This window comes from Pinus tabuliformis, chromosome 3_1 (assembly GCF_031772625.1).
Source record: "Pinus tabuliformis cultivar Carrire ecotype Pingquan chromosome 3_1, CPIR1, whole genome shotgun sequence".
Taxonomy (NCBI): Eukaryota; Viridiplantae; Streptophyta; class Pinopsida; order Pinales; family Pinaceae; genus Pinus; species Pinus tabuliformis.
In genome coordinates this window covers 362527579-362551707 of record NC_142301.1, presented here as the reverse complement: position 1 = coordinate 362551707, position 24129 = coordinate 362527579, and the positions used below count along the sequence as shown (strand labels likewise).

At 34.8% G+C, this 24129-nt stretch overlaps 1 pseudogene; it reads left to right on the top strand.

Moving 5' to 3' along the window:
- The first annotated feature begins 298 nt into the window (after window positions 1-298).
- On the top strand, window positions 299-24129 carry LOC149187194 (uncharacterized; annotated as a pseudogene).

Sequence of the window (24129 nt, the reverse complement as noted above, 5' to 3'; positions counted from 1 at the left end):
ATTTTCAACTGTCACTAACACTGCTATGACTTTATCAAAACTACAGGTTACCTTAGCAAATGTCCAATCACAACTGAAGATGGAGAAGGTCTTTGCGCTTGCCAAAGACACTAGGATTAAAACCCTAGAGGACTTGGTAATCAAATTGGGTTATGACCCTTCAAACATCAATGTTGTAGAGGAACTTGTGAAGAAAAATAATTTAGACATAGCAACATTAAGGAAATAGTTAAAACTGCCAGCTACAGAAGATCCTCTAACCAAGCATATTGAAGAGACAGAGACACAAAAGGCAGATATGATGAAGCTCATCATGGAGCAAAGTGCACAGATGAAGCAAATGGAGACAAAGATGGAGAAATTGATTAAAGAAAAGGAGAAAGTTTCTAAAAAGATTGTTGTCCATTTGGAAGCACTTCCTATCACAACCATTCCTACAACCATATCTGCTACAACAAGTACAGGAGATGTTGCATATCAGTTGGCCAATGCAGTACAAAACATGTCTCTCCAGACTGAAGAGATTAAAAAACTGCAAGATCAAGTGAAACTTCTAGAGGATCATCAAAAGAAAATTGAGATTTTTCATGCATCAAAGCTTCAGAGAGCTCAAAATCAGATAGAGGCATGGAAGAAGTCAGCAGCTGAGTCTTCTATTGGCTCTACACTGGGTCATGTTAAAGAAATCATTTGGAATAATATCATTGAAGAAATAGATGAAATCTGGCCATGTATCTAGATTATTTTTGAGCAAAAGGAACTCATGGAGAAAGAAAAGCAGACCATTACCACTATCAATGCTCAACTGGGAGAAATGCTTGCTACAACCAACAACATCATAAATTTCCTTAATTCAAAAAACAGATATGAGCTGGATGATATAGGAGTGGATGACAGAACAGAAACCATCCTAGAGGTGAAGAAAGTTCTAACAAAGAAGAACTTGGTTGTACAGCTGACAAAGAAGTGTCACACTCTAGAGGTAGCAATCAATAGGTTTTTCACAAGGATTGATGCATTGAACAAGAAGTGTTTGCCTTCACTGTTTGTAATCAATGAAAAAATAATGACCAGGGAATTCTACATGAGGAAGCTTCAAGACATTGCCAAGGATACAACTAAGTCCTCCAACATCAAAGGTTCTATGACAGGCAGAGCATTTTATGAAGCCATCAACAACATTTGTTTTATTCAACATGAGATAAAATATATTTTTACTGTAAAACCCACTTTTGCTTGGTATACTGAGGTAGATGAAATCTACCGCAAGGTAACCAAGATAGCTATTCCAGATGAAGAATGGTGGGAAAAGTTGTGTGAATTTCAGGACTAAAGGACAGGTCAACTTCACTAGTGCAACACCCGAATAGTGGCCACTCAACAACTGCTCTCCTTCATAATAGGGCTAGATGTTTACATTCATTCCTTTTGATCGAATTACTTCTTTTTCTATTAATTCTAAGTTAATAATAGAATTTCATGTCACTCAGGAATTTATTGTAATATTTTTGTAATTTTGTTTAAATACTTCATTCTGTCAAAGTATTCAGGGTTGAACCCTTGAACCAATTATCACACAGATTTGTACTAAGCTGGAGCATTTTTGAGATAATAAAAGATTCTGGATTTTCCTCATATGGTTTGTCTCTCAGTGAGTTGTTTTCATCTTAGTTTTTCATTATGTCTTCTTCATATAAATTAATTCTTTTACAGTTATCTGATTTAAAATTTAATTGAATATCAGTTTCATTTTGAATCTGCTGTGAAGTTGTAATTTAAATAAGAGATTAATTTGCAGAACTATCTGTTATTGTAAATTCCTCTTTGAAAATAAATTACACTAGATTTCTGTAATAGTTTGATTATTTTCTGTTGATCAAGGAAACACTTGTTTCTTGATTTCTTCTTATAAATGATTAAATACTCAGTTTGAATATTAAATCAGTTATATCTCTACACATTCTTCTTGTCCATCCACCTAAAATCAAAATAACCATGTGTATGTAAAGAACAACATTTTATTTTATTAAGAATCTTTCTAATTTTAAAGCACCTGTTTATAAATAGTTCACTGGTCATCCAAATCATTAAAATCAACAAAAAATTATAGATGCTCTGGCATAACCAATTGACCTTTGGTTATCTGAAACGACAACATCAGTCACCTACATCCGAAAGCAAAAAACAATGCATCATGGTAGACTAGGAGATTTATGGATTTGATGTCGTCTCATCATGAGTGATTGCAGATATAGGTACATGGATGAGACATGGCATGATGACGAACAAGATGAAAAAGGAGCGCATGCAAGGAGACTTGTTCACGAATGGACGAACACATGGAGCATACTAAAGTACAAGCGAAGGAGAGACATGCACGTGAAACATCAAGCGAACACCAAAACCATCAAAGACTCCACACACCTTGTGATGTGGAGGTGAAGCAATGATACACCAAGAGCACATCGATCACTCAACAACACTACAACTCGACATGTACACTAGCAGTAGCATGAACATACCATATTTGTCATGTCTAGTAATGTCATGAGTCATCTCGGCCACATCACTACTGTGGGCCAAACTGTTGTAATAAATGTATGTAATGTGGAACTCTAAGAGACCCACATGTAAATATGAAGAGTCATGTAAGTCAAACAGTCATGAGGGAAGTCGAACAGTCACAAGGGCTAGTTTTACCCTTGGCTATAAATACCCCTCATTTGTACATGCAAAAGACTTTTCACCTTGGCTCCTCCCACATAGCCTTGAGAGTCTGTAATATTTTCTTTGAGGAGTGAGCAGTGGCTCCAATGCCCCACTATCGAGGTTAGTTACGTAATGGTGTATGGATGTCTTGGAACTTTTGCTTAATTTAGAATCCTTTTAATAGGTCATCACATTTTCACACATGTATTGTATTAATTTGTAAGACTATTCTTTGGATGCTTGTAATGCATGTTGCTTTGGCCTGTATTAAGACAATTAAACTATTTCAGTTGTTTTAGTACATATGCTATTGGAAATGTGTTGTATCAGTTGTTAATGTTGTCTCACCCATGTGGGCTATCCTATTGGACACTCTATAGATTCATTCTTGTAAACTTGTTATAACACCTATCGCACTCATGTGGACTATTCTGTTGGGTGTTGTCCATGCTCTTTGTTCAAATTATGTTTGAGACTTCCGCATCTGTGTGGACTAATTCATTGGAAGTTGCACATGTCTTGTTATGTTGTGTGTCTCTAGTAGAGTTGGGAATATTCCCTTTCAACTTGAGACTCACTTCCACCCTCTCTCTCTACAATGAAAGAACTTCGAGACAAGCGACACTAAGCACTCACCAGGCATGCGGATGTTGTTGTTCCAAGACAAAGAAATCCACTCTCATGTGCTAACAAGTAATAGCTAAGGCATATCTTTAAGATAATGGAAACCAGGCCATCGTAACAGATGGGACTCCTACACCATGGTAAATTTTTGGGGCGAATTTGAGCACAAGGGATAAATTTAAGGGGTTTTACATTTTAGAGGGGAATTTTTTTTATAAAACACCCATTTTATATAGTTAGCCCAACATTTATTTAAAAAATATATTTTTTTTCATTTTACCCAAAAAAAAAGGGGCGATAAACCATGCAAAGAATGATTTGGCTTGATTTTCCTGGTTTGGGAGGTTATATTAGCTTGCAATCACCTAATTTTCTGCTTTGTAAGGTTAGATGCATTTGCAATCACCCATTTTCTAGTTTTTCTGGTTTGGGAGGTTGAATTTGATCCCAATCACCCTAATTTATTGGTTTTCAAATTGAGGGCAAGGGTGATTCGGTGAACGAATCCCTGATTTCTTGGTTTTCAAATCGATGGAAAGGGTGAATGAATTGGTGACTCGTTGCAAGTAGCGACATGGTATATGAATCATAATCCTCCATTTCTGAATTGGTGACTCGTTGCAAGCAGCGGGAGGGTTTAAATTTTGTGGATCCTTCAATTTTGAGTTGGTGACTCATTGCAAGCTGCGCCAGGGTATAAATTTTATAGTTGGCAGGATGGAGCCAGTGAAGGAAAAGCCCACATCCCTTTCTATTCCTTATAAAGTTTCATCTCCCTAGCCATATCTAATCAGAGATCGAGTCTAACCTTGAATAACATCAGAATAAAAGCCAGCATTCGAACCATTTCCAGCCCATGGAAAACCAATAGCCTCAACAACAGATCGGGGTGGAAAACTTGTGAATGAATTGCAAGCAGATGACTGTATAAATTTTATAGTCACAACTCATTCCTCAGTTTGTGAATCTCCATTCCCGAATCCTCAGTTGGTGACTCGTTGCAGTTGACTGTTGATGTAGTCATAGAGGCAGAGGCTCAGTGGGTGACTCGTTGCAATCAATTCATGACTCATTGCAGTTGATTGTTGATGTAGTTGCAGAGGCAAAGGCATTGTCAGTAGTCGTAGAGGTAGAGGCTTCACCAATAGTGGGGCTATTACCATTTGTGTAGGTCGTGATTTATTTATGAGTCTTTGTTGTAGCACCAATAGATATTATCTACGATTCATTAATTAATATATTGTAGTCGCAGAGGCAGAGGCTTCACCAATAGCACCACGGTATTGCGTTAGGTGGGATCGATCATTGGGGCTGGTGCATTGCAGTTAGTTGTCACTCTTCTTTGCTTACTGAATAACTAATTGAAATGGCTTCATAGAAGATAAGCTTACTACTTTGAGCAAACAAGCTTTAGTCTTTTGATTTATAGATAAAGGTGGACCTTAAGAAATATATATGTGATTTTACCATTTTCCATACTGTTAGTTCAGCAACCTAGTTATATAACCCAGGTCTTCAACAAATCCTAGCACACATCATTTATCTGAGCAGGTATGCTCAAATCAGATTAACCTGTCATCAAATATAGACCCTGAGATATATTGGTTGCTCAACAGATTCTGAATCTCAATAGTATATTTTATTCAAGGTTCAATATTCTAGGTGAAGGTATTGTACTCCTGGAAAACTGAAGCCCATACATCATCAAGATGTACCCTGACTATCATACATAATCATACTAATAGTAACAGATTCTGACTTCCCAGAATATCAAAGAAACTGCTTTAATATTCTATACAGATGTAGACATATGGAAAATACTTTGAAAACCTTGGTATCTTTTCTTAAGCTATCAAGAAAGCCTTTGAACTTCTGATCAACAAGTCTTCCATCTTTCATCTTTTTCCACATGCATCTTTCCATATGAGTTATCAACACTTTAAATCAACTATACAGAATTTTGACAAATCTTGCTCAAAGTCAAATCCTAGGCAGCACCAAGAACATTGACTCTCAACCTTGATGTGCATTATACTACCCTGCAATCATTATTTCAGAACTATGTATTCAGTGGTATTGACTCATGTATAGTGATTCTGATATATCTCAAATGATTTTGGCTCTTTTTCCTTATGAAACACAAATGTTATTTAGTCTAGTAAAGAAAAGAAAAATGCAAAACAAACCAGGAAATTGAAGTTTTAGAGTTCTATGATATTGGTAGAGATATTCACAAGCACACTTTAATGTTTATAATCGAGGAAAAGACCCAAAACTTCACAAAAGATATAGTAGTGTAATGCAATAATTTCAATTTAGAGTATGAAACAAAAGGAAAGGCCCTATAACTCACAACTAGATCTAAAGACACTTGCCATAGGTACTACCTAGGTCATTATTCACTAGGTACCAAGCTCAAACAAGCTTGAATCACAAAAATACACTCAAAGAATGAAAACCTCATATTCACTTAAAACACCAAAATAACAAATGAGAGGCTTATCTAGGTGTCAAATCATAATCTATAAATCATAGACAATCTCCCAAATGAAATCCAAGAACAAATATGAAGAGAAAAGATGCAAAAATACCCAAAATTCCACCTATTAAATGTGTTCATTCCTTGTAGGATCATCAACATGCAACTAGAAAGTTACAATCACACCTTGATAGTGCATCAATTGGTTACTAATCACCCTATCTCTTAAAAAGAGGGTGAAATCATGCTCTAAAAGTGAGATTTTTTCTTAAATTTGAGCTATATCTGAGACATATTAGGAATATAACCACCAAGATAGTAAATAAAAAACAAAAACACTACAACACACTCACAAAAATTGAAAGGGACAAGGTAATTTCCAAATCTAAGTAAGAATCACTAGATCCTTCCTCAATAGAGTCATAGATTCTATTATGGAGAAATTCCCCCTGTGAATAGGTGAGTGCACCCTTAAATTTGTTGTTGATCCAAGATAGACTATGGGATAAACTATAATATGGATCTCCTCTAGATCTATTCTAATTGATCCTAACATAAGCTATGATAAACAAGAACATGGCCCATACCTTTCACCTGATGGTTTTCCATGTATAATCCTAGTTGATGTAGCTCTAGAGATTCAACTCCAACTACTAGCACCTACTTCCTACACATAATAAGACAACAAGACCAACCTGAAACCTTCTTAAGCAAGAGGAATGTCAAATACCCCTAGATCTAACCTAATCTACTCAAGGAAGAACATATCTACCATTGAATTGCATACAATACTAAGCACAAATGATAATGGAGGGGGAAATAATATAGATCTATATTCATAAATGAGAAACATTACAACCACCAAGATTTTACCTTGAGTTCCTAGTTGAAGGTTCCTCTTAATCCCTTGCTCCAACTCCTCCTTGACTCTCACACAAGCATGAACACTTTGATCGATGAAGGCTAGTGTAGAAGAGCTTCTTTCAATTGTAGAAAACATAAGTTTATCATAAAAATTTCCTCATTTCTCCCTCGGGATGCCAAACATAAGTTTATCTTAAAATTTTCCTCCTTTCTCCCTTGGTATGCCTTCCTTATATAGATTGATAGAGGAGGCTAGGGCATGTCTCTATACACCTACAACTTAGTGGAATTTAAGTCTAATACAAGTTTCCAAGTTCATGATGTGGAGTATCCAACACACAATATTGATATCCTCAAAAATGGTTGACTCTAAAAGGATCTAGGGGTAGTCACATGCTACAACCGATGTAGTAAGAAATTGATAACACCTTATTAATGGCGCAACATGAAACCAATCACACCTTGATAGTGGTGCAAAGAGATACTATCGTCAACAATTGAGAATCCAAAGGAGAAAGGCCTACACTCAACACATTTTCATTTTCTAAGATTATTTTAATGTTTCCAATATTGTTTCTATATTCAGCAAAGGGGGTTTGAAGGGGTCCCCAGACTTTGCCATCCCTTACAATACCACCTTAAATTGTGAGGGTCTCTTTGGGAATCCCCTAAAACCTATTTCGTTGTCCCTTATCTGACCATCCTTTGACTGTTGTGAAACATAATTGCACATAGAAAACCTCCAAACAAAATTTCTAACAGACAAAATTGTGCTTAAAAAATTATGAGATGTGGAACTAGGTAATGACTTGTACCTCAAATCAATTTCTGAAATCTAGATATCCTAGAAGGTGAAGTTGATATTATAATATAGTTCACAGTCTGTTGATGAGTACCAACCATATATAATCATGATATAGGCTTCACTCTGACTTCTCCTTATCAGATTTGGAGGTTTGAGGGGCTTAGGAAAATATGACAGCAAGATGTGGGGTGGCCTCCATCCAAACTACTAGTTCATATCCTTCCACCTACTTCTTTGAAAGGATGTAAAATCAATTACCCTAACCTTAATATGAAATGTGCAAGCAATACGATAATTTTTTCATGCATATTGATTTACACCAACTTCATACTGGTGAGTCGGTGACTGATATGTTTGATGTTGCATTGTTATGAAATTAGCAACTACAATAATTAAGGTTTTTCTTATGGCTGTTATATGTCTAGAATCTAGATTTTCTTTTGTACTCTTGGGAGATGAACTTTTCAACTTTGTACTCCCAAATGGTGCACCCAACCTTTCTCCCATAGTGGTAACTAGATATCCACTTCACCTTATCTCAAGAATTTCCTCAAGATCCAAACCTAGTTAGGATTCCCAGTTATGAACAAATTTGTGGTTGTTTAACAACATTCATTAAAATTCTAATGCAAACTATAGATGGAATTACAAATGCTCACATAGAATTCCCATTTAACACATGCAAATTTCATTGATTCACCCACTTCTTAGCATGATAGATGGCTACACAAATGTAAAACAACAAGGTAATTCTACAACAAATCCACAAGAAATTTACTCATTTAACAATGGATTTCATGATATATCATGCCTATATTCAAATACATGAGGATTAATATTGTATTTTCGGCACATAATTCAAAGAGTCACTAATATTTCTAATAGAATTTGTTCAAAAAACTGACAGCATGGAATGGGAATGATTCAAAGCCCATCCATAGATATCTAGCATGGATATCGACCCAAGCCAAACTAGTTAACCAAAAGTACTAAGATAGACGTGCAAGGATGATGTTGTTTCAATGTTATACAAATGAATTATTATCTTTTATGTCTTAGAAGTTAATAATTTCCCATTATCATTGTTAAATAATTTTTGTGAAATTCCATTTTGCCTCAAAATTCAATTTCTGATATATGTTCTTTCAATGTTGACTCAACAATTCTTTTGCAAAGTACAATTCTATTTTCTATGAACAAGTGAATTTATATGAAGCATATCTCAAATTTTGGAAATTGTTGATGTAGGTTTGTAGATCGATTTGAAATTTTACTTGTGGAATATTCAGTGAGATGTCAAAAGATAGTCATGGAAAGAAACCATCAAGGAAAATGGTGCTGAAAATAACAACAAGAAATGATAAAAATAGAATCCGGAATATTCCAATTTTAATTTGTCCTTGAATTAAAATCAAATTTAGTCTCATAAGCTACTTGGAAATAATTAATTAATACATTATGGATTAATTAGCTGGAGAAATTCAAGATAGAAGTCTTCTGAAGTCATGCAAGAGTTATCCCTTAAATTAAGGACATATCCCTTAATTAAGGAGATAAGATTGAGTTATATTTGAGTTGTAATTAGTTAGCTCAGTTTATTGAGTTAAGACAAGTTAAATTAGTTCCAAACTGTTTGAGGAACTAATTGTAAGTTATCAGTTAGGTGATGCATGTATGTAATCAACCAGTGTACTCTAGATAACTGAGATTCCCTCATCAGAAACTCATGCATGTCTATTCTAAGAAAGACCCAGTTGAGCTAAATGTCAAGGACAATGTACTATCAGTTGCATGTGTTTTCCTATAAAGGCAACTCATGCATGCAGTCAAGGAAAGGTTCCTTGAGGATTGCATAGTTCATACAGGGTGTGAGATTAGTTTTCCACTTGGTTGGAGAAGATCATCCAGAGGAACAACGCAAGGAAATAGGAGCGTGGAGGTCAGAGGAGAAGGCTTGTGAGAAGCTTTGATTCCCTGTGAGCATCCAGGAGGATTGTACTGAGAGCTGGCTAGTTGTGAGAGCTACGGCTTTGTATAATTATGATGTATTTCCACCTTGTATGATAATACAAGTAGTGGGGTTTTTAGCTCAGGCTTTCCCCAAAGTATTTTCTTGTGTATTGTGCATTGATTCTTCTACTTCTGGTTATTTGTGTTCAGCTCTGATTCATCTCGATCTTTAAGCTTCCGTAAAGAAAATTGATAGTAGAATTAGGTTATAGTATATTTCTTTGGTATGTTGCATTATCGGGTTAATCTATAGTCAGATTTTCTACATAGGCCTCAGAGCGAGATTTGTAGAGAATTTGCAGAATTTATACATGGTATCAGAGCCAAGTTTATTGGAGCTATGAACAGTATACAAAGATTAGAATTCGAAGTTTGAAGTTGGGGGTTTCAAGTGAAAATCGAATTCATATCATACTTCAATTGAGATGGGACATTATGCGACCAATTGCCCATCGAAGAATTCTAAGGAGGGATCCTCGGAAGAATCGGAAGGTAAGGCATTAGCCTCTCATTCAAAATGGACTTTACCCTCATCGCATGCATGGTGTCATCGATGATGGGTTGTGTCTGGTATATTGATAGTGGAGCCTCATTCCACATGACCGGTGATAAAAGTTTATTTAGTAGCTTGGAGGAGAAAGAACTCAAGATGCACATAGAGATGGGTGACAACGGAAAGTATAATGTTTCAGGAGTGGGCACGATTGCTTTTCAGAGGGAGCATGGAGCTCCTATCACCTTGACATATGTGAAATATGTGCCTAGACTAAAGAAGAACTTGGTATTGGTTGTGATGTTGGATGACAAAGCCTACGATGTTGTCTTCAGTAAAGGAAAGGTGTTTCTTAGACACATCACCATGAGACAGGTGAAACAGATCAGTTCATGAGTTAAGAACCTGTATGCTCTTGAGGTTAAATATGCATGAAAAGCCTTGAGGAGCAAGGCAAATGTTAGAGACTTGGTGGTTGAGAGGGAGAGTAAATTACCTCTCAACATGCAGCCCCAGAGGAAGCCTCAGACAATTTTGGAGGAGCCACAATTGGAGAAGCAGAGAGGAGACCGAGTGAAGAGATCCACTCATGCAGATACCTCCATTAGGGGGGGAATTTTGATCCAAGTGGGCAAAGGGATCACATGCAACCATACCTCCAGGTGTGAGATGGGGCGATGTGAAGTGATCGTCCTAAGAAGGCTGAAATTGGGCAGGGTCCATTGAGAGGTTTTATCTCATGGATCGTACCTTGCTACGGGAGACCAAAGTACATAATAGTGGGAGGAATCAGTGGGATTGATGCAGTCAAAGATCATAGTGACAGAGGCTAGAGAAGTCAAATACTGAAGTGCACAGAGAAGGATTGACAACAATGCAGAAAGGTAGAGTCAGCCGAAGCGCAAAGTTTTCAATTGATAGAGGCAATAGAAATTAGAGACTTTGATGACAGATGCATCATACTGATTCAGGTTGGATGTTCTTTTTTGTTTCCAGAGTTGCGGGAGTAACAACACTAGAGAGAAGTGTTGCATGCATAACATTCCAAAGGTTCAAGATCAGGATCAAGTTGAATTCCTTTCTTGTTGAGAGGAGTGTTGAAAATAACAAGAAGAAATGATAAAAATAGAATCCAAAACATTCCAATTTTAATGTCCTTGAATTAAAATTGTGAATTAAAATCGAATTTAGTCTCACTAGCTGCTTGGAAATAATTAATTAATTCATTATGGATTAATTAGTTGGAGAAATTCAAGATAGAAATCTTTCTGAAGTCGTGCAAGAGTTATCCCTTAAATTAAGGAGATATTCCTTAATTAAGGAGATAAGATTGAGTTATATTTGAGTTGTAATTAGTTAGCTCAGTTTACTGAGTTAAGACTGGTTAAATTAGTTCCAAACTGTTTGAGGAACTAATTGTGAGTTATCAGTTAGTTGATGCATGCATGCAGTCAACTAGTGTACTCCAGATAACTAAAGATTCCCTCATCAGAAACTCATGCATGTATATTTTGAGAAAGACCCAGTTGAGCTAAATGTCAAGGATAGTGTACTATCAGTTGCATGTGTTTTCCTATAAAGGAGACTCATGTATGCAGTCAAGGAAAGGTTCCTTGAGGATTGCACAGTTCACACAGGGTGTGAGATTAGTGTGTGAGATCGTTTTTCCACTTTGTTGGAGAAGATCATCCCAGAGGAACAACGCAAGGAAATAAGAGCTTAGAGGGTAGAGGAAAAGGCTTGTGAGAAGCTTTGATTGCTTTTGAGCATCCAGGAGGATTGTACTGAGAGCTGGCTAGCTATGAGAGCTAAGGTTTTGTATAATTCTGATGTATTTCAACCTTGTACGATAACACAGATAGTGGGGTTTTTAGTTGAGGCTTTCCCTAAAGTATTTGCATGTGTATTGTGCATTGATTCTTCTACTTATGGTTGTATGTGTTCAACTATGATTCAACTCGATATTTAAGCTTCCACAAAGCAAATTGATAGTATAAGTAGGTTATAGTATTTTGCTTTGGTATATTGCATTATCGGGTTAATCTACAGTCAGATTTTCTACATAGGCCTCAGAGCAAGATTTGTAGATAATTTGCATAATTTCTACAAATGGATGTATTGTCATACTTTTAAAAGGCTCCATCCAAAAATACACATTCTCTTCATGATTCAAGCTCCTTTAAATAATTGTTACTGAGAGAGAGGTTAACTCTTGTGGAAATGCATTTGATATCCATATGATGAATGAAATAATAGGTTCCTCAAGTGATCAAGGTGAGATAAATGTAGTTTCAATAGAAATTGGTGATGAAAATGTTAAAGATTTTTCCTTGGAAGGTGACACAATCCATTCAAGGAAAAGGAAAAATGGCCAGTGGACCATAGGGAGACAATTCCAAGAAAATTGGGTCTCAAGTTTTCCATTTATTGAAGAAATACCTCCTACAAATGAGAACGAGGTTTTTCGACAAGTTAGATGTAATGCATGTAGTTGGAAAACTCGAAAGGTAGTGAAATTTCAGATGAAGCTAGATACAGTACAAAAGCATGTAGGAAAGGTGTATGAAAATAAAATTGTAAATGCTAAAGAAAAATCTATTGTTAGATGGAAATATTTTGAAGAATGTTGACATATCGAATATGCAGAAGAATATAAAAAATATTTAATAAGTAAGAGGAAACTTGAGGCAAGAAGAGGAACCATCATATCTCTATTTGAAAAGATGAGGGAAAGAAATTCTGCTATCCAAGATGATACAATTGAACACTGTATTTCACATCTTATCTAAAGGTCGTCCTATGACAGATTATCTAGATCACATGAAATTTCTATATTTTCTTCAAGTGTAAAAATTGCATCTTCTCATTGGTCTGTAACTAGTGGTTAGGAATGGGCAAGATATCTATCTCAAGTAGAAGATGATGCTTTGAAAGAAAAGATTGCAAATGCTAGGTTTTTGGCATTGTCTTTGGATGAGGTTATGACTATAGATAATACTTCATAGATTTTCATGAGAATTTATATGGTTAATGACCATATCAGGCATTCCCATCTACTTGGGATTAAAAAGATGAGAGAGACTTCTACAACTGAAAATATTTATGAACTTGTTCTTAATCGTTTGAAGGAAAGTGTTATGGATCATTTAATGGTTGCAAAAAAGTTGGTATGTGTTGGAGCAAATGGAGCATTGGTAATGCAAGGACAAAGGAATGACCTTTGTGTTAGGCTACAACTATCAACTTCAACATATATGCTTAATATTCATTGTATGGCTCATAAGATGAAACTTGAATTTAAAATAGTAAGCAAGTTTCCATCAGTTTCAAAAGTTAAAGATCTTGTACGTGAGACTCATGCATACTTTTCTCGTAGTCCCAAATGATATTTAGAGTTTAAACAATTTGCAAATGATGTTATGGATGGAAAAGAACTACTGAAATATGTTGATACAAGATGGAACTCATTAAATGGACTAGCTCAAAGACTATTTAGTGAGTTCAAATCTTTGGTAGGGTTGATGTATGAAAATCGCTACAATGTAGACAAAGCTCAAGATCTTCTTTCTCGACTAACTAATATAGAGACATTATTGACATTGGCTGGAATTCTTCATATGCTACATGAAATGAATGTCCTCGTGAAAAAGTCTCAGAATCGCACAATGTATATTGCGGAATACACAAATGCGAGAAATTCAACATGTCTTGCATTGGATAATTTGTATATGATGCCAGATTCTTTCACTGGTCCAAAGTTTAAAAGTTGGACTAAGATCATCAATATAGAAAATACTGATTTTTTTATGTTTGATGAAAAAGGGATACTATGTATCGTAATGTGTGGGTATTTTGTTCCCTTTCATTATATTAGTAAGACGGGACAAATCACTAAAGATTGCCCTGTGTCAAGGGACCAATTTGATAATATTGTGATTTTAGTGAGATGAAATTTGATAGAAATTGCAAGATCACTATCATTAGAGATAAGAGAATGATTTCCTCAAGATGAATTATTGGAGGCCATGTGTGTGGTATACCCTCAATACTGGAACAATTGTCAATGTCCAAGAACTTTAAAAGCCAATTTTCAAAAAAGATTAAAATGTTTAGTAGACCATTTTTGCAAGAAAGTCTCGATACATGGAGAAAAAATTGAAGGTATTTTAGATTCATCAAAATTGTATCAACAAGGTGTATGTTTTGCTGAAACAACATGGAAGCAATATCCCTTTTTGGAGAATCCTAATGAAAATGGTGCTATAACAAGATTATGGACTACTTTAAGTGCTAGCCAATACCTGCAAGAAAACATATCAGGATATTTCAAATTAGCAGATTTGTGTCAAACCATGATTTTGGGATTAGTGGAGGATGAGAGACTTAGTGCATTATCATTCTTGAAGTCGAAGTTGAGGAACAGGCTTGATAAACATGTGGATACATGTTTCAGATTATATGTAACAAAGTATGACATTAACAATTTTCCATATGAAAGAGTGCTAACTCTTTGGAGATTAGATTGTGATAGAAGGGGAGAAAACAATATAACAAATTTCTCTAATTAACTTGATATAACACAATGTTTTCGAGGTTCATAATGACAATTAATTTAGAGAAGATCATGTTCACAATTTAGAAAATGAGGACCAAGATGAGAACTAGGAAATTGAAATACCCTAGGACTCTTATTTTGGTATACATGTTCCATTGATCATGCAAGATTACTATATGTCAAATTCATGTAAAAATAGGTTCTATATTTTTATTTTTCATTGTAACATTACAACGACATTTCTTTGATGCGTGTTATTTTAAGATTGATGTTTCATATTTAATCATTACATTGTTTGTTTCTTATTTGTGACAGGAAATAAAGTTGGATTTGATGAGGTTGGGACCTATTTCTTTTCACATAGATAGTGTCCAACTATTATTAAATGATAAATAACTAATTTAACAAGACTAACACAAAGCATCAATGGGCTCATTCAAATACATGAAACTACCTTGATGTCTAACTCTGATATCTTGGAAAATTTTAATGGTTTATATGTTGCTTGTGTTTGGGGCATTTTATTGAGTTTTGAGTTTTGTTTTGGTCAAAGATTATGTTAGTCCCTTAAATTATTTTAGTTCTTACTTCATGCTTAGATTCATAGATCTAGTTTTATAATTATTATTGTTTTCTTTATATATTTTGTGGTTTGAAGAAAGTTGTTTTTATTTCCTTTCACTTTGTGGCATGACTTTGTAGACTACTATGCTTATTTTATATTTTCTTGGAAAATAATTATTGATATTTGGAAAGGGAAATGAGCCATGGGTAGCTAAGCGAAGAGAAAAATGGTTTATGTATTAGGTTTCTATGCATTCATTGTAGGAGGCCTATTGAAATGAGACCGACATCCTTTTGTATAGTCGTGTCAGTCATTTGTTAGCCCTACTTTCAAGTCTTTAAGGTACTAAGTTTTTCAGGTCTGCACATGTCCTTAGGACCATTAAGGGATGATATAACATGAGTTATTCCAACTCATGCACCGAATCTACTTTTTACCTATTGATGTAAATATTTTGTTACAACTTATCACCAACAAAATCTACCATAACATAACCCAACTTGAAGACAACACTTCTCATCTTCTTTTTACATAAATTATCTATGGATCTCCCTACTATACTTTCCCAAGACCAACATCCCTTCTTGGTAGGTCTCTCCACCATACCACTAATCGTACAATAGAAACACACTAGTAAATACCACATTCTATAAATCTCTCTAGTATCAGTTATTGGTGTCCTTGTCACACTTGACCAATACAATTTTGCAGGTCTATTTTTTATCATATCTTTATTTTTTGTTATTTTGTGTCTTTAACTTTAGCACCATCCTAGAGTTAGCATCCTTTGGATTTGATCTTTGATTGGAAATGAAGTCGGATTTAATGAAGCTGGGACCTATTCCTTTTCGCATGTATAATGTCCTAGTATTAAATGATAAATAACTAATTTAATAAGTATAACACTAAGCAACAATGGGCTTATTCAAGTACATGAAATTGCGTTGATGTCTAGCTCTGATATCTTAGAAAATTTTAGCGGTTTGTTTGCTGCTTGTTTAGAGGATTTTGTCAAGTTTGAAAATTTTGGTTTGTTTTGGTAAGATATTTTTAGTCCTTTGAATGCTTATAGTTCTCATTTCATGCATAGATCGATAGATCTAGTTTTATTTTTATAATTATTATTGTTTTCTTTATATATTTGGTGGTTTGAGGAAAGATATTTGATTTCCTTTCACTTTGTGGCATGATTTTAGCATCTTCACCTTTTAGAATATAGTAAAATATTATTCTTATTTTATAATTTCTTGGGAAATAATTATTGATATTTGGAAAGGGAAATAGTTCCTAGGTAGCTAAGAGAAGAGAAAAATGGTCTATGTAATAGGTTCCTGCACATTCATTGTAGGAGACCAATTGGCATGAGACCAACATTCCTTTTATGTAATTACACTTTTGATGCCAAGGCAGATCTAAGTTCGCTGAACTGGGAAGAACAGTGGCAGTTGATCATAATGCTAAGGATATTAGAATGTTGGTTTCAAAAGCAGGATTGTGAAAAGTGTTTGAACTAGTTCTTATTTTGGTCATATTTACTACCAAATTTATGTCTTACTGATTTTTTACATTTGTAATGACCTTGTGTAGAGTTGGTTTGAAGAGCTCGATGTTAGAGTTTGAAGGCTCTCTACAAACCACAAGGACTACATTGTCTCAGATGACAAATGCTTGGAGGGCACTCGATGTTCTTGGTGTTGTTGAGTCTCTTCGCTTGAAGCATCAACAGATATAATGGTATGGCCATAACATCACTTAATTTGATCCTCTTTACTAATCTCCTCATAGCTTGAAGGAGAGAAATGATCAGCTGAGCATGTACCATTATGATCAGCTGAGAGAAAGGTGAGCAAGTAGATCCTTAAAATAATGCTGAGAGAGGCCCTCCTCTTACTAGTAACAAACAACTTGAAACCACATGCTTATCACCTTAACAACCATAGGTCTTTATTTGTAAATTCCATGGTGTAGTTGGTTGTAAGTCTTAGGAGAAAAATTGGTTCCTATGAGAAACTAAGACATGTCAATCATCCATTTCTTCATTAGGATCAAACAGAAAAACTACCATTTTTGTAGCAACTTTCTATTGCATGGCTGAACTACCTCATTAAACTTCCTTATATCAGTAAGTATTGCTAGAAAGGTTTTCCTTTTCCAAGGCCTCATGTATGTTAAGCACTGTAGGGAGTACAAATTCTTGAAAGTGTCCATTACAACTCATTAAAATTGGTTCTTTTCCCACAACAACATATTTCATATCAACACTTCCTTTGAAGACATATTTGATTTCACACCTACCATACCATTCTTAGAACACAATTGGTGGGGTGTTGGTTTAAAGTTGAAGTCACTTGAAGAGCATTGATATTGGACACCATTGTGTATTTATGTTTGTATAGGTCTGATACCTTTTCTTATGAATCATTCAACATTACTAATATTCCCTCTATGTCTACTCCAAGCATTATTATTTTATGTTTGGAACCAGAATTTTGTTGTGCTTGTTGAAGACCAAATTTCTAAGGAAGTTGTGAACCACATTTCTAATGAGCCATCTTACATGACATATGATCTAATCTCTTCATTTCCAATTGATCCACTTGACTTTATGGGTACCACTAGCTCTAAGTTTTGTAATAGGAATTGATTAGTGTTTTACAAAGGAAGCTTGTACTTGCATTTCCTCCCAATGGAGAGAAAGGGGCAGTAAAGATAGCTTGTTGCACTAAACCATTGACTTGTGGTTTATCTGATCTTGATGGCTCTATACTTTTGGGTTCTCCATAACAATGAGTGAATTCATCCTACAATGAATTGTAATGAACGTAACCCTTATTTGAAAATTTAGCCATATTTCTAGGAACTTGATCATTTAAAGAGATTTTCTATGATCTAGAAGGGTTCATAGGTTGTATGCTAAAAATATTCCCATGTTTCCCTTTGTCATCTATACTTGAGACCATTTTCTATCAATTTTGATTGATTCCTTTCCTGCCTTTAGATTTGATCATTAGAACATACTTAAATGTTGAGAAGCATTGTTGATATGGTGACTCTTGTAAACTAGAGTCTGGATAGGTTGATTAAATATCCAACCAATGATGTTACAATCTCCAACATGGATTGGTAGTTGCACTTGCTACCTCTATCAGGTTTTATGCCAGGAATAACCTTGTTAGTTGCTGACTTTGAATCCTTTTTTCATTTTGTGTAATTTAGTCCTCTACCATGGAAATCAACTTTGTTTGACTGAAGAGATGCATCTTGCTTCACATGTTTCATAGCTCCTGGGAGCAGAGGTGGCGTTCTCATACTTATAGTTACTGCTCTAAATGCATAAGCATTATTTTTTGAAGTTATTACAAACATTGTTTCAATCTTTCTCTTCTAGAAAATCTCACATGTTCAAATTTTTTATATTGTGAACAAAATTGCCACTCTAGTTGTGAAGATGACCTAGGATAAAATTAAATGTCATCAAGAAGGATTGCACTGTCAACAATAATATGTTCTGTCAAAACTATTGCATTGTTCTTTGCAAAAGGTTGAATTTCTTATACTTCATATCACTAGAAAAATAAAGGAAAAATTGACTATTGTGTTAAATTTCACTAATGTATTAGGACATAAAAGAGTGTCTCTGCAGGAAAGTTGAAAACCTAGGGTAGAATTACCTTAGCCCACTACAAATGTTCATTTTTGGAGTAGTTTCTGACAACTTGAACTGGGTAAGTTGCAAAATATATTTTTCAGATCTTCTATGATATCCCCTAAAGAAAAATGCACATGAGTTTTACCACAAGAAATATATGGTGGGAGTGAACTAATTCAAAATTTCAAACCAATATAAATTGGATTGGTGACTATCTCTAGTTGTCTACAAGAGGTGGAAAATAAAGGCAACAATTTTATTTGAGGAGATTGCTTGATTTATTAATCTAGATAGTTCCTCCTTTGTGGTTAACTTCAGTTTATCTGCATAATAGACTAAATTCCATCTGTTGTCCACCTTCAGTGGCCACATAAAGGAGATAATTTGGGTACCATACACCATTTCTCCATGCATTAAGTTGGAGATCAAGTTGAATCTGAATATCTAAGAAGCATAGATGGACTAAATTGGGTTGAGTACTTAGGAATAATCATATCCCAATTCCAAACAAGGTAATGAGTTTGCCAATAATCACTAAACACACATGCAATATAGGTTCTGTACTATGTAATAAGAATTCAAAAAATATATCTGATCTAATTACAAACAAGGAGAATCACCCACTCCTAACCACAATTGTAATCATCATTCAGTCTAGTGTAAATGCCCAATATTCACCCCAATATATGTCAGTTTGTTTGGTGCAGACATCTCAAGCCACAGTGAGAATGTGGGTACCTAATAAGCATGAAATAGTGTTTGATCTCAAAAAAAAAATCACTTTTCACAAATAAAATATCTCTGATGGGCCATATTTGTTTAGTGTGTTGAGAAGAAAATTCCATGTAAAAAAAATAACCATCTCAAATTCAAGGAGTTGAATGAAATGTACTAGGGAGGAAGGCCCAAATTCTGAAATCAGGCTAGGGTTTCAAACTTGACAATCAAATTACCAGTAAAGGATCATGTTGAGAACCAGCCAAGAATATATATAATAGCATATGCAAATAATCTTCACAATATTTTTTTTTTTTATATCTTAGAATTGGTAAAGCTCAGGGCTCAAATGAAAACCCATGAGGAACATATTTCTCAATGTGTGTCTTGGGAGGTTAGTACCTCTAAAACTCTTACAATACTAATAAATGAATATTTTTATTACAGAATTGCAAGGCCCTTCCTGCCAATATCAAAACCCCAATGGTTAGCATGATCGATATGAGGCAATAGCCAAAGACAAGATTTTCACATGCAGTGGGCTGAATAATATGATTAAATGGAGCATCAATTAGCACAGAGCTCAATTTCACCTGATGTTCCTTTGAGTATTACATGCTTATCTAAGTGAAACTTCAGTAGTACATATCTATTCCTTTTCACAATTATATCATGAAGCACCATATTAATGATGCCCCACAAACCTTCACCTTCAGGGAGGTTGTGTCTTCTTCCCATGATGCCCATAATTTTGTGTAGAGTGCAATAGATTCTAGAATAACTGTGCCATATATTCAATGTGTATATATATATATATATATATATATATATATATATATATATATATATATATATAGATATATATACATGCATGTATTCATGTTGGCCCAAACTATTTTTAATATTTGCAATATATGGAATTAACTTGGCTGCAAGCTTCCTTTTTTGGAATTTAAATGAAACTCTTAAGAGTTTTGAACATGTTTATTAGGGATTTAAGCATTCATGGGGTATGAAACACCCCTGCTTTACCATTGAACCAAGAGAAGTCACCTTGTAATCCAAATTGTCCACTTGTAACTGTAAAGTATCTATGCATAAGAGAATCTCCTATTGGGACTCACTTATTTCTAGCATGACTTTACCCATGGTAGTTTTGATTTGCCAATAGAGATATTATGTTGTTTACATATATTGGGTGTGCCTTGATCTAGTATTACCCAGGTCTGGATTCCACTATCCTATATTTTCTTCAACCTCTGTATGTGATAGAAATATTATTCCCACTCTTGATTCATTTTCAATAATTTCAATTACTCTCTAGCTATCCCAGGGGTATGCTCCAAATAATATACTACAAAGGCTTTTATGTCATCTTGTGCTCTCACGTGCAAGGATACTCCTTGACCTTGACTTATGTGATGGCTAGGGGAAGAACCAGGATGAGACATGGATTTTGATAAAACAAGGTATGGGGGGAGTGGGATAAGGGATGTAAGGAAAAGATCATGTGGGAGAGACCAACAAAATAGTGTCCACTAGCCTAAAAGATAAAGCAGAGCTACTTGGAACCATAATATCAACATAGGGCTTGAATTTGGGCACCAACTTATTAACTAACCATGACCTTCTCCATCTTCACAAGGCGAGGTTCATGAACATGGCCATAATTACAATCATGTGTTTCCATAACCATATTTGAATACCTCTGTTTGAGATGATGGACATTATTTCCCTTCATTCCATCCCTTTTATGTAGGTGTTCGTGAACTTACTAGTTTATTGGATGATGATATTACTATCCAAAATCTACACCTATTACAGATACCTTTCATCTCTGTGACGAACTTAATCTGATTTTTTTTAAGTTTCTGAAGAAAAGGTTCATGAGAAAATTTGGGGACACTAGATCCTTCTCTCATTGTACATGAAGGAAAATACGAAACTATTTTACCTTATCAGAAGTGCTTTATAGAATTGAAAGCTTTTCTAAAGCGATATGATGAGCCAGATCAAGAGTTTCTCAAAAGTAAGCTTGCAAATATTTTACTGCCTTGATTGTTGATGATACAGTTAGTGTATGGAGCTTAGAAATATTTTACTGCCTTGATTGTTGATGATACAATTAGTGTATGGATATTCTACTTTACTATTGATGATATACTTTATTGCATTAAATTTTTGTCTCTTTGTAAACAAGATGGTTTGACATTTTATTCTATTGTCTTTGTAATGCCAACTCTTTGATATTTATCTGCTACTGCTCGAAGTGAACATGCAATGGAGCTAGAAAACATAGCCATTATGATTTCGTTGGAAGAAGGTACATTTACATTGTTGCATCTAGATAGATGTTAATGTTTGATTCAATTTCATTCATAAATTCATATTGTATTCATAATATATTGAGGACATATGAGTTTGAACTAGTAAACTGAGGCCTAAGTTCCTAGAAAACTTGGCTTAGAAGTATTATTTAGCTCTCTCCATTTAAGTGTATGCATCTTCTAGTCTTTTAGATATTGTGGTTGGGCATTGAACATAATGTATAGTAAATATTTTATTTTTATCCTAGGAGACTTACCGTCTTTTTTTCTATGCAGTTAAAGAGATAAGGCAGATGAAAATGCTGAATGTTTTTGCAAAGAATCCAGACAGCAGGATAGCAGATGAAGCAGGTACAACTAAACATGTTTCCCACCATTGTCTCTACAAAGGCACATATAATGTCCAACCCATAATGTGTCTACTATTGGGAGATTCAGAACAAAATTTGGCATGTCACATAGTTGGAAGGGTAATAATTGGTGGTTGTCACCTTATTGCGGGCATGGTGTCAACCTGCAATGCATCTTTTATAAGTGGATGCAAAACAAATGCTTCCATACATGACAGTAAAAAGGTTTCCATACATGAAAACTCTATTAACAACCTCTCATTTGCAGCCAGAAGCCAAATAATTAGCAAATACTGAATATTTGGCATTCATTGTGCTTGTATAATCTCATAAGAGAGATTTTGTGCTTGGCACCCAAGTTGGGTGACATGTAATATTTTCATCTTGGCATGTTTCATAGATTGATATAAAACTGAAAATGTGTAGAACTATCCCCATTTCTAGCTTTTGGTTGATTTTTTATTGTTTTTTACACAAGCAAAAGGGGTTTTATCAGAAAGCTGATATCTGAGATTCTAAGAGGCATTTCTCTTTTTGGCATTCAATATTGTCAAATTTGTTATCTTTTCAGCCTGCAATATTAACACTGCAAATCAATAATTGATTTGTTAGTTGGGTATGTGTGGTTTTTCTACTACAGATGTATTTGAATATTAATGGCTTGTTCGATATGACTGTAAGGATTTTGTTGTAAGCTAGTTTTTTATTTGTGTTTTTGGGCATTTTGTATTGTGTTTTCCTGATATAAATGATGCCATTTTAAATACTGTAGCTGAAAAAATTAAATGCCTTTGCCTTGTTTTGAGTTCTATCTACATGACTTCAAACTATGTTACATAAGCTTAAGGCTTTGAAAATGCCTCTTAAATCAGAGCATGTTGCATGCATAGCAGGAGATGGTGTGGCTCCAGGAAGACTGCATGTGGCTCATGCAATGGTAGAGGCAAGATATGTAGATAGTGTAAAGAAGGCATTCAGTAAATATCTATATGATGGAGGACCTGCTTATGCCACGTATGCAACACTTAATTCATCTTAGATTTTGGTGTTATATGTGACGCTTGTCTATCAAAATTGAACTGCATAATGTGGATCTTAGTCTTGCTAAAAGTTGGATTGAATGCCATTCTCTTGCAGGGGTGCTGAAATCCTTGCTGAAGAGGCTATACAATTGATATGCCAGACAGGAGGAGTAGCTATCTTGGCTCATCCATGGGGATTAAAGAACCCCGTTTCAGTTGTTAGAAAGCTTAAAGCAGTTGGCCTTCATGGAATCGAAGTATATAGAAGTGATGGAAAAGTAGCTGGTAAGGTCTTTGATGTGCAGATGTTTTGACTGTTCTGATTATTTATTTAGGAGCGAGCTTTGAGAATGGTCACTGCATTTTCTTATGTCTTTGTAGTTTAAATTCGATTTAATCAAAGTTAAAACCCCTTCTCCTATAAGTAATTGTAGTTATGATTGCTGCAACATCAGAGAAAATTCATTGTTTGGTTTGGATGTATTATGTCTCTACCTTTCAATCATTTTTCTTACCTATTTTCTTACTATGGTATATCGTATGAAATAGGATTTCATGAATTAGGTAATGACTACCAATTGAGGCTCTGATTTTCATGGAAGAGGTGGCCTTGATGAAACTGATTTAGGAAAAATAAATATTCCAAATTCAAAAATGCATGAATTTATCAAGGTAGCTTAGCTTATTCGGTATGAATCTATTAGGAATATCTTACTCAACTTTGTAGAAGAGAGCAAGGGAATTGGCTTTGATTCCTTTGACAAGTACAAATGTTTAAAAGGTGACATGCATCTCAGAAATAACGCCCTGGGTGACAAGGAAGAGATTGTAGCTTTGCATCTATCTTCTTGGTTGACCAAAGAAGAAAGGTTAACCATTGAAGAGGAAGCCGTCAAACTAAAAATTTCATACACTGTTATTTGCGATAAGGGGAAAGAGACTTTTGTTGTTAGTAGATAG